Here is a 15,647-nt window from a genome sequence, read left to right on the forward strand (position 1 = left end):
AACTGAAACTTCCACCAAGAATCATGGCTTTAGTTAGCGGCCCAATGTTCTTCTCTAACAGTATGCATACTCAAACCATTTGATCATGAAAATCGCCCTTACTTCGAGACAAGACGAACATGCATAGCAACTCACATGATATTCAACAAAGGTAAAAGAGTTGATGGCGCCCCCAGAAACATGGTTACCGCTCAACAAGCAACTTATTAAGAAATAAGACACATAAGTACATATTCTTCACCACAATAGTTTTTAAGCTATTTTTCCCATGAGCTATGTATTGCAAAGACAAAGAATAGAATTTTAAAGGTAGCACTCAAGTAATGTACTTTGGAATGGCAGAGAAATACCATGTAGTAGGTAGGTATGGTGGACACGAATGGCATGGTTATTGGCTCGAGGATTTGGATGCACGAGAAGAATTCCTCTCAATACAAGGCTAGGCTAGCAAGGTTGTTTGAAGCAAACTCAAGTATAAATGGTGCAGCAAAGCTCACATATGAACATATTGTAACTATTATAAGACTTTGCATTGTCTCCTTGTTGTTCAAACACCTCAACCAGAAAATATCTAGACTCTAGAGATCAATCATGCAAACCAAATTTTAACAAGCTCTATGTAGTTATTTATTAATGGGTACAAGGTACATGATGCAAGAGCTTAAACATGATCTATATGGGCACAACAATTGCCAAGTATCAAATTATTCAAGACATTATACCATTTACCACATGCGGCATTTTCCGTTTCCAACCATATAACAATGAATGAAGTAGTTCAACTTTCGCAATGAACATTAAAGATAAAGCTAAGAACATATGTGTTCATACGAAACAGCGGAGCGTGTCTCTCTCCCAAACAAAGAATGCTAGGATCCGATTTAATTCAAACAAAAACAAAAAAAAACAGACGCTCCAAATAAAGCACATAAGATGTGACGGAATAAAAATATAGTTTCACTAGAGGAACCTGATAAGTTGTCGATGAAGAAGGGATGCCTTGGGCATCCCCAAGCTTAGACGCTTGGGTCTTCTTAAAATATGCAGGGATGAACCACGGGGGCATCCCCAAGCTTAGACTTTTCACTCTTCTTGATCATATTATATCATCCTCCTCTCTTGACCCTTGAAAACTTCCTCCACACCAAATTCGAAACAAACTCATTAGAGGGTCAGTGCATAATTCATATAATCAACTTGACATAGTATTCAATAACCATCGGATCCCAACAAACACAACATGTAGCATTACAAATAGATGATCTTGATCATGATAGGCATCTCACAAGATCTAACATGATAGCACAATGGAGAAGACAACCATCTAGCTACTGCTATGGACCCATAGTCCAGGGGTGGACTACTCACACATCGATCCGGAGGTGATCATGGCGATGAAGAGACCTCCGGGAGATGATTCCCCTCTCCGGCGAGGTGCCGGAGGCGATCTCCCGAATCCCCCAAGATGGGATTGGCGGCGGCGACGTCTGCGGAAGGTTTTCCGTATCGTGGCTCTCGGTATGCGGGGGTTTCGCGACGAAGACTTTAAGTAGGCGGAAGGGCAGGTCAAGGGGCGTCACGGGGGACCCACACAACAGGGCCGCGCGGCCAGGGCCCAGGCCGCGCCGCTTTGTTGTGTGGCCACCTCGTGGCCCCACTTCGTCTCCTCTTCGGACTTCTGGAAGCTTCGTGGAAAAATAGGCCCCTGGGCGTTGATTTCGTCCAATTCTGAGAATATTTCCTTACTAGGATTTCTGAAACCAAAAACAGCGAGAAAACGATAGCGGCTCTTCGGCATCTCGTCAATAGGTTAGTGCCGGAAAATGCATAATAATGACATATAATCTGTATAAAACATGTGAGTATCATCATAAAAGTAGCATGGAACATAAGAAATTATAGATACGTTTGGGACGTATCAACTACCAATTTCAAGAAGAAGGGAAAAACGGAGAAGAAAGATCCTTGCTGGGTATGTGGCGAGACATGCCATTGGGCTAATCGCTGTCCACAACGCAATGGAAAGAAAGGTCAGGCTGGACAGAACTCTAATTCTGTCAGCATGATCATTGACAACACAGAGGAAGGAACTACATGGTATGGTAATATATTATCTACTGTTCTTTCGCCGTTTCAGCCCACAGAATGGTGGGTTGATACAGGTGCCAATGTTCATGTGTGTGCTGACATCTCCATGTTTACCTCTTACCAGGCCCGAGGTTCCTCAGTAATGATGGGAAATGGGTTACATGCTACTGTTCGTGGTGTTGGCACGGTAGATCTGAAGTTTACTTCGGGAAAGATCGTGCAACCGAAGAACGTGCTGCATGTCCCTTCTATCAAGAAGAATCTCGTTAGTGGCTCCCGTCTTATGAAAGATGGGTTTAAGTTGGTGTTTGAGTCCAATAAAGTTGTACTGTCTAAGTATGGAACTTTTGTTGGAAAGGGCTATAAATGTGAGAGAATGTTTCACTTCTCTCTAGAAGACTTCTGTGATAATGTTGTGAACCATGTAAGCACTAGTGTTGATGAAACTAATGTTTGGCATTCACGACTTTGTCATGTTAATTTCGGTTGTATGACGCGGCTTGCTGATATGAGTTTAATTCCGAAATTCACCTTTGTCAAAGGCTCTAAGTGTCATGCTTGTGTGCAAGCAAAGCAGCCTCGCAAGCCTCACAAGCCTCGCGAAGGAAAGAAACTTGGCACCATTAGAGCTCATACATTCAGATCTATGTGAGATGAATGGTGAGTTGACAAGAGGTGGAAAGAAATATTTCATGACTTTGATTGATGATTCCACTAGGTACTGTTATGTGTATCTCCTGAAAACTAAAGATGAGGCTCTTAATTTCTTTAAAATCTATAAGGCTGAAGTTGAGAATCAACTTGAAAGAAAGATAAAAAGGGTTCGGTCCAATCGTGGTGGAGAGTACTTTTCTAATGAGTTCAATTTATTCTGTGCGGAACATGGTATAATCCATGAGAGGACGTCTCCCAATTTCCCACAATCCAATGGGATTGCGGAAAGGAAAAACCGTACTCTAACAGATTTGGTAACGCCATGTTAGATGTTTCGGGTTTATCCAAGGAATGGTGGGGGAGGCTATATTGACTTTGTTTCATGTCCTAAACCGTGTTCCAACCAAGAATAAAGAGATTACCCCTTATGAGGAATGGGAAAAGAAAAGGCCATCACTCTCCTACCTACGAACTTGGGGTTGTTTGGCTAAAGTGAATTTGCCAATCACCAACAAGCGGAAGCTTGGACCAAAAATTGTGGACTGTGTCTTTCTTGGCTATGATGCCCATAGCATTGCTTATAGATTTCTTGTGGTGAAATCTGGAGTGGACGACATGAATGTTGGTACCATCTTTGAATCGAGAGATGCTACATTCTTTGAGGACATATTTCCTATGAGAGATATGCATGGCATGTCTAGTTGGGAATCTGATCCAATACATGAAACTCCTATGGAGTCCGATGAGGAATCTGATGATGAGAGTTCAGATTCTGATGAAGATGACAATGAAGCTCCCACAAGGAGTAAGAGACAAAGGACTGCAAAGTCTTTTGGTAATGATTTCATTGTGTATCTTGTGGATGATACTCCCACTACCATTACGAAGCTCTCGCATCTCCCGATGCGGACTCATCGGAAGGAAGCGGTTCAAAGCGAGATGGATTCCATCTTGGCTAATGGAACGTGGGAGTTAACTGAGCGTCCTTATGGGTGCAAACCTGTAGGATGTAAATGGGTATTTAAGAAGAAGTTTCGAGCTGATGGTACTATTGAGAAGTACAAAGCTCGGCTTGTAGCCAAAGGCTATACCCAAAAGGAAGGCGAAGATTTCTTCGATACCTACTCACCCGTGGCGAGATTGACCACCATTCGAGTACTACTGTCATTGGCTGCCTCACACGGTCTTCTCGTTCATCAAATGGACGTTAAGACGGCTTTCCTAAATGGAGAGTTGGACGAGGAAATTTACATGGAACAGCCTGATGGTTTCGTACTAGAAGGTCAAGAAAGAAAGGTGTGTAAATTAAAGAAATCTTTGTATGGTCTCAAACAAGCACCCAAACAATGGCATGAGAAGTTTGAAAGAACTTTGACATCTGTGGGCTTTGTTGTCAATGAAGCCGACAAATGTGTGTACTACCGCCATGGTGGGGGTGAGGGAGTTGTCCTATGTTTGTATGTGGATGACATACTAATTCTTGGGACAAGTCTCAAAGTGATTGAGGAGGTCAAAACCTTCTTATCTCAGTGTTTTGAGATGAAAGATCTTGGAGAAGCTGATGTTATATTGAACATCAAGTTACTGAGAGATGAGAATAATGGGATTACACTTGTGCAATCTCATTATGTTGAGAAGGTGTTGAGCAGATTTGACTATGCTGATTGCAAATCTTCTCTCACACCTTATGATCCTAGTGTCTTGCTTCGAAAGAATGAAAAGGCAACTAGAGATCAATTAAGATACTCTCAAATCATTGGTTCACTCATGTATTTAGCTTGCGCTATGATGCCTGATATCTCGTTTGCTGTATGCAAATTTAGTCAGTTTGTGGCCAACCCGGGAGATGATCATTGGCATGCTCTTGAGAGAGTAATGCGCTATCTAAAGGGAACCATGAGTTATGGAATTCATTATACTTGGTATCCAAGAGGACTTGAAGGGTATAGTGATTCCACTTGGATTTCAGATGCTAAGATGAAGGCCACAAGTGGATATGTTTTCACTCTTAGTGGTGGCGCTGTTTCCTGGAAGTCTTGCAAGCAGACCATCTTAACGAGGTCAACTCTGGAAGCAGAACTCACAACATTAGATACAACTACTGTCGAAGCGGAATGGCTTCGTGAGCTCTTGATGGACTTGCCTATGGTTGAAAAACCAATACCGGCCATTGATACGTCTCCGACGTATCGATAATTTCTTATGTTCTATGCCATATTATTGATGATACCTACATGTTTTATGCACACTTTATGTCATATTCGTGCATTTTCCGGAACTAACCTATTAACAAGATGCCGAAGTGCCAGTTCCTGTTTTCTGCTGTTTTTGGTTCCGAAATCCTAGTAACGAAATATTCTCGGAATTGGACGAAACGAAGACCCAGGTTCCTATTTTCACCGGAAGCATCCAGAACACCCGGGAAGGACCAGAGGGGGGCACTGGGCCCCCAGACCATAGGCCGGCGCGGCCCAGGCCCTGGCCGTGCCGCCCTGTGGTGTGGGCCCCTCGTCTGGCCCCCGACTCTGCCCTTCCGCCTACTTAAAGCCTCCGTCGCGAAACCCCTGATGCGAAAAACCACGATACGGAAAACCTTCCAGAGCCGCCGCCATCGCGAAGCCAAGATCCGGGGACAGGAGTCTCCGTTCCGGCACCCTGCCGGAGCGGGGAAGTGCCCCGGAAGGCTTCTCCATCGACACCGATGCCATCTCCACCGCCATCTTCATCACCGCTGCTTGCTCCCATGAGGAGGGAGTAGTTCTCCATCGAGGCTCGGGGCTGTACCGGTAGCTATGTGGTTCATCTCTCTCCTATGTACTTCAATACAATAATCTCATGAGCTGCCTTACATGATTGAGATTCATATGATGATGCTTGTAATCTAGATGTCATTATGCTAGTCAAGTGAGTTTTACTTATGTGATCTCCGGAGACTCCTTGTCCCACGTGTGTAAAGGTGACGAGTGTGTGCACCGTGTGGGTCTCTTAGGCTATATTTCACTGAATACTTATTCACTGTTGAATGGCGTAGTGAAGTGCTTATTTATATCTCTTTATGATTGCAATGTGTTTGTATCACAATTTATCTATGTGCTACTCTAGTGATGTGTTATTAAAGTAGTTTTATTCCTCCTGCACGTGTGCAAAGGTGACAGTGTGTGCACCGTGTTAGTACTTGGTTTATGCTATGATCATGATATCTTGTAGATTGCGAAGTTAACTATTGCTATGATAATATTGATGTGATCTATTCCTCCTACATATGCATGAAGGTGACAGTGTGCATGCTATGCTAGTACTTCGTTTAGTCTTACACTAAAGGTTACTAAAATATGAGCATTATTGTGGAGCTTGTTAACTCCGGCATTGAGGGTTCGTGTAATCCTACGCAATGTGTTCATCTTCCAACAAAAGTGTAGAGTATGCATTTATCTATTCTGTTATGTGATCAATGTTGAGAGTGTCCACTAGTGAAAGTGTAATCCCTAGGCCTTGTTCTTAAATATCGCTATCGCTGCTTGTTTACTTGTTTTATCGCGTTACTACGTCTTGCGTTACTACTGCTGCGTTACTACTGCTTGTTTACAGTCCTGGGCAAAGCACTTTTCTGGTGCCGTTGCTACTACTTATTCATACCACCTTTATTTCACTATCTCTTCGCCGAACTAGTGCACCTATTAGGTGTGTTGGGGACACAAGAGACTTCTTGCTTTGTGGTTGCAGGGTTGCATGAGAGGGATATCTTTGACCTCTTCCTCCCCGAGATCGATAAACCTTGGGTGATCCACTTAAGGGAAACTTGCTGCTCGTTCTACAAACCTCTCGCTCTTGGAGGCCCAACACTGTCTACAAGAATAGAAGCTCCCGTAGACATCAAGCACTTTTCTGGCGCCGTTGCCGGGGAGGAAAGGTAAAAGGCACTCATACTACGGTCCCAGGTAAAGTATTTTTCTTGCACCGTTGTGTGTGTGCTCGAAGCTATTTCCTTTAGATCCTGCAATTGCATCTTTTTGTTTCTTGTTTACACTAGTTTGGCATAATGGACAACAATGAGCTTCTTATTCTATTTCCTGATTTAAAACATGGATTGTTTGATGCGAAAATTAAAAAACCTATGGAATCTTATTTGCATGCTGGTAGTAATATTACTATGAACGCTTTGAACACCATTGTTGATAATGATATAGAAAGTTCTAAGCTTGGGGAAGCTGGTTTTCATGATCTTTTTAGTCCCCCAAGCATTGAGGAGAAAATTTTCTTTGATACTTTGCCTCCTATTTATGATGATTATAATAGTGGTCTTTTGGTACAACCTACTATGGAGAGTAAATTTTATTGTGATTATACTATGCCTCCTACACTTGATGAGAATAATAATGATAGCTACTTTGTTGAATTTGCTCCCACTACAACTAATAAAATTGATTATGCTTATGTGGAGAGTAATAATTTTATGCATGAGACTCATGATAAGAATGCTTTATGTGATAGTTATATTGTTGAGTTTGCTCATGTTGCTACTGAAAGTTATTATGAGAGAGGAAAATATGGTTGTAGAAATTTTCATGTTACTAAAACACCTCTCTATATGCTTAAAATCTTGAAGTTGAGCTTGTCTAGTTTTTCTATGCTTGTTGCATTATGCTTCTTGAACTTGTTTATTTACAAGATTCCTATGCATAGGAAGCATGTTAGACTTAAATGTGTTTTGAATTTACCTCTTGATGCTCTCTTTTGCTTCAAATACTATTTCTTGCGAGTGCATCATTAAAGCTCATTGAGCCCATCTTAATGGCTAAAAAGAAAGAACTTCTTGGGAGATAACCCATGTGTTATTTTGCTACAGTACTTTGTTTTATATTTGTGTCTTGGAAGTTGTTTACTACTGTAGCAACCTCTCCTTATCTTAGTTTTATGTTTTGTTGTGCCAAGTAAAGTCTTTGATAGTAAAGTAAGTACTAGATTTGGATTATCTGCGCAGTTCCAGATTTCTTTGCTGTCACGAATCTGGGTCTACCTCCCTGTAGGTAGCTCAGAAAATTAAGCCAATTTACGATCATGATCCTCAGATATGTACGCAACTTTCATTCAATTTGAGCATTTTCGTTTGAGCAAGTCCGGTGGCCTAATAAAATCCATCTTTACGGACTGTTCTGTTTTGACAGATTCTGCCTTTTATTTTGCATTGCCTCTTTTACTATGTTGGATGAATTTCTTTGATCCATTAATGTCCAGTAGCTTTATGCAATGTCCAGAAGTGTTAAGAATGAGTGTGTCACCTCTGAACATGTGAATTTTTATTATGCACTAACCCTCTAATGAGTTGTTTCGAGTTTGGTGTGGAGGAAGTTTTCAAGGATCAAGAGAGGAGTATGATGCAATATGATCAAGGAGAGTGAAAGCTCTAAGCTTGGGGATGCCCCGGTGGTTCACCCCTGCATATTTTAAGAAGACTCAAGCGTCTAAGCTTGGGGATGCCCAAGGCATCCCCTTCTTCATCGATAACATTATCAGGTTCCTCCCCTGAAACTATATTTTTATTCCGTCACATCTTATGTATTTTGCTTGGAGCGTCGGTTTGTTTTTGTTTTTTTGTTTTGTTTGAATAAAATGGATCCTAGCATTCACTTTATGGGAGAGAGACACGCTCCGCTGTAGCATATGGACAAATATGTCCTTAGGCTCTACTCATAGTATTCATGGCGAAGTTTCTTCTTCGTTAAATTGTTATATGGTTGGAATTGGAAAATGCTACATGTAGTAACTCTAAAATGTCTTGGATAATTTGATACTTGGCAATTGTTGTGCTCATGTTTAAGCTCTTGCATCATATACTTTGCACCCATTAATGAAGAAATACTTAGAGCTTGCTAATCTGGTTTGCATATTTGGTTTCTCTAGAGTCTAGATAACATCTAGTATTGAGTTTTGAACAACAAGGAAGACGGTATGGAGTCTTATAATGTTTACCATATGTCTTTTATGTGAGTTTTGCTGTACCGTTCATCCTTGTGTTTGTTTCAAATAACCTTGCTAGCCTAAACCTTGTATCGAGAGGGAATACTTCTCATGCATCCAAAATACTTGAGCCAACCACTATGCCATTTGTGTCCACCATACCTACCTACTACATGGTATTTATCCGCCATACCAAAGTAAATTGCTTGAGTGCTACCTTTAAAACTCCATCATTCACCTTTGCAATATATAGCTCATGGGACAAATAGCTTAAAAACTATTGTGGTATTGAATATGTACTTATGCACTTTATCTCTTATTAAGTTGCTTGTTGAGCGATAACCATGTTTCGGGGACGCCATCAACTATTCTTTGTTGGATATCATGTGAGTTGCTATGCATGTCCGTCTTGTCCGAAGCAAGAGAGATCTACCACCTTCATGGTTGGAGCATGCATATTGTTAGAGAAGAACTTTGGGCCGCTAACTAAAGCCATGATTCATGGTGGAAGTTTCAGTTTGGACATATATCCTCAATCTCATATGAGAATAATAATTGTTGCCACATGCTTATGCATTAAAGAGGAGTCCATTATCTGTTGTCCATGTTGTCCCGGTATGGATGTCTAAGTTGAGAATAATCAAAAGCGAGAAATCCAAAATGCGAGCTTTCTCCTTAGACCTTTGTACGGGCGGCATGGAGGTACCCCATTGTGACACTTGGTCAAAACATGTGCATTGCAAAGATCCGGTAGTCCAAGTTAATTAGGACAAGGTGCGGGCACTATTAGTATACTATGCATGAGACTTGCAACTTGTAAGATATAATGTACATAACTCATATGCTTTACTACTACCGTTGACAAAATTGTTTCATGTTTTCAAAATAAAAGCTCTAGCACAAATATAGCAATCGATGCTTTCCTCTTTGAAGGACCATTCTCTTTACTTTTATGTTGAGTCAGTTCACCTATCTCCCTCCACCTCAAGAAGCAAACACTTGTGTGAACTGTGCATTGATTCTTACATACTTGCATATTGTACTTGTTATATTACTCTATGTTGACTATTATCCATGAGATATACATGTTACAAGTTGAAAGCAACCGCTGAAACTTAATCTTCCTTTGTGTTGCTTCAATACCTTTACTTTGATTTATTGCTTTATGAGTTAACTCTTATGCAAGACTTATTAATACTTGTCTTGAAGTACTATTCATGAAAAGTCTTTGCTATATGATTCACTTGTTTACTCATGTCATTACCATTGTTTTGATCGCTGCATCCACTACATATGTTTACAAATAGTATGATCAAGGTTATGATGGCATATCACTTCAGAAATTATCTTTGTTATCGTTTTACCCGCTCGGGACGAGCGAGAACTAAGCTTGGGGATGCTTGATACGTCTCCGACGTATCGATAATTTCTTATGTTCTATGCCATATTATTGATGATACCTACATGTTTTATGCACACTTTATGTCATATTCGTGCATTTTCCGGAACTAACCTATTAACAAGATGCCGAAGTGCCAGTTCCTGTTTTCTGCTGTTTTTGGTTTCGAAATCCTAGTAACGAAATATTCTCGAATTGGACGAAACGAAGACCCGGGTTCCTATTTTCACCGGAAGCATCCGGAACACCCGGGAAGGACCGGAGGGGGGCACCGGGCCCCCGGACCATAGGCCGGCGCGGCCCGGGCCCCGGCCGCGCCGCCCGGTGTGGGCCCCTCGTCCGGCCCCCGACTCGCCCTTCCGCCTACTTAAAGCCTCCGTCGCGAAACCCCCGATGCGAAAAACCACGATACGGAAAACCTTCCGGAGCCGCCGCCATCGCGAAGCCAAGATCCGGGGGACAGGAGTCTCCGTTCCGGCACCCTGCCGGAGCGGGGAAGTGCCCCCGGAAGGCTTCTCCATCGACACCGCTGCCATCTCCACCGCCATCTTCATCACCGCTGCTGCTCCCATGAGGAGGGAGTAGTTCTCCATCGAGGCTCGGGGCTGTACCGGTAGCTATGTGGTTCATCTCTCTCCTATGTACTTCAATACAATAATCTCATGAGCTGCCTTACATGATTGAGATTCATATGATGATGCTTGTAATCTAGATGTCATTATGCTAGTCAAGTGAGTTTTACTTATGTGATCTCCGGAGACTCCTTGTCCCACGTGTGTAAAGGTGACAAGTGTGTGCACCGTGTGGGTCTCTTAGGCTATATTTCACGGAATACTTATTCACTCGTTGAATGGCGTAGTGAAGTGCTTATTTATATCTCTTTATGATTGCAATGTGTTTGTATCACAATTTATCTATGTGCTACTCTAGTGATGTGTTATTAAAGTAGTTTTATTCCTCCCTGCACGTGTGCAAAGGTGACAAGTGTGTGCACCGTGTTAGTACTTGGTTTATGCTATGATCATGATCTCTTGTAGATTGCGAAGTTAACTATTGCTATGATAATATTGATGTGATCTATTCCTCCTACATATGCATGAAGGTGACAGTGTGCATGCTATGCTAGTACTTCGTTTAGTCTTTTGATCTATCTTACACTAAAGGTTACTAAAATATGAGCATTATTGTGGAGCTTGTTAACTCCGGCATTGAGGGTTCGTGTAATCCTACGCAATGTGTTCATCATCCAACAAAAGTGTAGAGTATGCATTTATCTATTCTGTTATGTGATCAATGTTGAGAGTGTCCACTAGTGAAAGTGTAATCCCTAGGCCTTGTTCTTAAATATCGCTATCGCTGCTTGTTTACTTGTTTTACTGCGTTACTATCGCTGCGTTACTACTCGCTGCGTTACTACCGCTTGTTTATCGTCCTGGGCAAAGCACTTTTCTCGGTGCCGTTGCTACTACTTATTCATACCACCCGTATTTCACTATCTCTTCGCCGAACTAGTGCACTCGTTAGGTGTGTTGGGGACACAAGAGACTTCTTGCTTTGTGGTTGCAGGGTTGCATGAGAGGGATATCTCTGACCTCTTCCTCCCTGAGATCGATAAACCTTGGGTGATCCACTTAAGGGAAACTTGCTGCTGTTCTACAAACCTCTACTCTTGGAGGCCCAACACTGTCTACAAGAATAGAAGCTCCCGTAGACATCAGCCATCCTCATGAACTGTGATAATCAAACTGTGATTATTAAAGTGAGAAGTTCTAAGTATAATATGAAAAGTTCCAAGCATATCAAGAGGAGACTGAAGTCTGTCAGAAAACTGAAGAACTCCGGAGTGATAGCATTGGATTATGTCCGAAGTGCTAAAAATCTGGCAGATCCTTTCACAAAAGGATTATCAAGAAACATGATAGACCTTGCATCGAGGGAGATGGGTTTGAGACCCACTTGAGTTGCCGAGGGGGTAACCCAACCTATGTGATCGGAAATTCCGTGAACTAGGACCTGGGAAAACAAACCGGAGCAATCGAGTTGAGAGAAAATTTAATACTCCCACTCCGCTGCAGATGCAATTCTCTCATAGCTACTGTAAGGCAGGTTGACAATGTCTTAATGTGTTCTGAGCGGCTCTTGATGAGCGAAGATGTTGTCCTACAGGGCGATCTTTGAAGAACACACCTATATGAGTGACACTACTGGTCATAGTGTGGGAGATTTGGGCGAATCTCTAGTAAGCTCATGAAGGGCCGAGGAGTATGACTTATAAGCTCCACCCGAGGGGAAGGCTATGGTAGCCTAGTACCGTGCAGACATTGACTGACAATTCAAAGCATAGTCCATTGTTCAGTTGTAGTCAAGCGTAACTCCTTGTCTAGGTGGAAGTTCAACTTAACAGTCTCCACTGAAGTGTAGGTATATTAAATAGTGAATGAAACTAATGTGTCATCTGATGTGCATATGAGATCTGGTGGAGGATTGTTGAATGTAGATGGGCTGCAGTCCAGTAAGGCAGCCCATGTAGTTTACAATTCCTGAAATCTCAAGGCTTATCACGTTGGCAACTTGGAACAGCCTTGGGGGACAAAGTTTAGTCCCACATTGCTAGTTGGGAGAGAGTTGGAGTAGTATATAAGGGCTGCTATTCTAGTCCTTTCAAGTGAGTGAGAATAGAAGGAGCCCTCGCGCACTCCTCCTCCTCCACCCGCCCAGCCTCGGCTCGGCTCGGCTCGTCACGCACGCACGTCGCGTTTCGTGACTCGAGTTCGAGTTCGAGACACACTCAAGGAAGCCTAAATTTTTGCTTGGTGCACCAACTGAGTTGGGTACGCGTCGACCTGCATGTGCATGTTCGCCGCGTGTCTCTGGCTTCCTACACGTGGCAACGCGGTCGGGTCGGCTCTCCTCCCAGCCTATACAAGGAGACAGATCAGATCTGGAGAATAGATCTCTTAGAACTCTCTAGTCCGTCTCTCTCACGAAATTCCTTTGGCTGTGCTACTCTCTAGTCTTCCCCATCCCGGCGACTGCGTGCACAGTCGTCCGGGCGAGCAGGCCTCCGAAACCCCGTCCGTTGAGATCCTGCACCGGGAGACGGGCGATAAGGTTTGGGGAGCGTCTCGGCGCGACTGCTCGCTGCTGATCGTGTTCTTTTTCGCCGATTCGACTGCTTCATCGACGACTCCAACTACACCATGGCCGATATCAACAACTCCCATGGTGGTGGTGCTGCTGCTGCTGGTGCGACCTTCCCGATCGCGATGTACGTGCTTTTCCTCTCCTACCTTGCACTGCTACTTGTTCCATGTTCTGATGCACGTGCTTAGTCTGATGTGTGTGGTTAAGTACGCTTGTGCATCTGTAATATTGCTTTCGGTAATTAAACTCACATGGAAATTGCCTAATAATCCAACAATAACGTTGTAAAGAACTGACGATATTTCGATTACTGAAACCAACCATGACTAGAACCAGTGGAGATGATGGTTGATAACCTATAAACGAGATGAATATTTACTATTAAACACCTGCCATTTCTACGTAACCAAAGTCATCGCTTCCCCGAAAGAAGATCACAAACATCGCGACCCACGAGCGAACATTCTGTGGATGGACGACCGGCCAAACTCTATCATGGTGCTGGCGGCCAACGATTTAGCTTGAGCCTACTAATCAATGGAATGGGGACGTTCCAGTTTTTTTTTTTAAAATCGCTCCCCTGAATGAAGATTGCAAACATCAGGACCTACCTTTGGTTCTTCAAAGCATAGACCATTGGTGGAAACATTCTAAAGATCAAATTCACTTATGAATTTTATATGATTAGCTGGGCGACTACATTAACCTCGCTAATCTAGAACCTGCCCAACTCAACATTTCTACTCCCAACCATGATAGTATGACCACATACGGATCCAATTAGTAGTTAGTGTGGTAACATCAATAATAAAATAAGATGATTTTACATCGATATATAAACATTTATTATTAATTTCTAAGACCTCTAACCTCAGCTCCCTGGCCTTTTCGCGTACGCATAATATTCCATTTTGTAAGACTATATTTTCTTTTATGGCCATCACTTTGCAAAAAACATCTTGACCTAAATAAATATAGTTTTTTTTACCCCTTTAGGTATTTCAAAGAACGAAAGCATGATCATCAGAAGGCTGGTGAGTACCGAATGAATTAGGACATGCCGGTCGCGGTAAGATAGCAACTTGCCTAGTGAGCTTACCAACTTTCTCTCGAAGCTTTCTACCATTGATTTCCACTTGCCATTTTGATATTTAATGGATAGAACTCCTATATTGGTCTTCAACCTGTCTTGCATTGCGGAAACAAAAAAACATTACTCTAGTAAAAGTTGATCTTTAGTCTCCGATAGTTTCTCAAAAATACATAGAACCAATTTCATGTTTAGCGCATTTTCTAGATCGTGTTTCATAAAAATGATCATGTCGTGAGTGTATTGGAGAATCTACACACATCCCTCAACAAGATGGGGAAGGAGACAATCTACTTGTGCACCTTCTTTGTCTTTAACGATTAGCATTGCTAACATATCACCATGATATTAAAGAACATAAGTGAAAGTGGATCACCCTTTTGTGTATGAAATTAACCTACTAGAACATTTAAGCGCGCGTTGCCACGTCCGTCCATCTTGATGAAAAAAGAACAACATAATTACTACACTGAACCATCCAGGTAACATTTTTTCACATGAAATAGAGTTTTATTCCATAGCATGGGGAATCCACACTCCTCGTGACCAGAGGTTCAGAGATTACACAAACTGACTTTACCCTGAAGCCTAGAATTACAAATGATTATGTGCTACACGATTGAACACTATCTCACCTGACAGGGAAAGTATCCAGTTGCCAATCATTCTTCGTTGATCAGGTGGCACATTAAGGAAAGCTTCTTACCTGGCAACCAAGGAAGTATTTGTGAACATAGTATGCACAGATGCTATAAAAATATATTGCATGCACAACATGAAGTACAAGTAGTAATAATACACTAATATCCAAGTATGCGGACCTGGCTTATCAAGCTATTAGTTCAGATGCCAAACAACAATACTTGTACAAAGTCCACCGACCAAGACTTAGAAATTAAGGAATATTAAGTTTTCCATAAACATACAAGCAAGCAATTAGCTGACATTGTCTACACATCGTCCAGAAGAGTAAAATGAAGAACTTAATCATGGAGCTCTAACCAAAAGCAATGTCTTCACCTAGGCATGGTCTTTTGAGTCGAAGCGGAGCTATGTGATACAGAAGGCGACATGTGTAATCTGAACAATAGGAACGGCAGAACATGTAACTACTAACTTTAATGGTACAACAGGAAGCAATAAATATAGCCTATGTCTAATTTCATTTCAGATAGTACATCAAACATGTACCGAATGCACTCATCATTTGAAGTGTCAGTAATGCTAATGGAAATCCGTGTAATGTATTTTGGTTTGGGTTATAACAGGCTAAAGGTATGTGTCACCTGACATCGTAAAGCTACAGACACCAAA

Source organism: Lolium rigidum, chromosome 6 (assembly GCF_022539505.1).
Source record: "Lolium rigidum isolate FL_2022 chromosome 6, APGP_CSIRO_Lrig_0.1, whole genome shotgun sequence".
NCBI lineage: Eukaryota > Viridiplantae > Streptophyta > Magnoliopsida > Poales > Poaceae > Lolium > Lolium rigidum.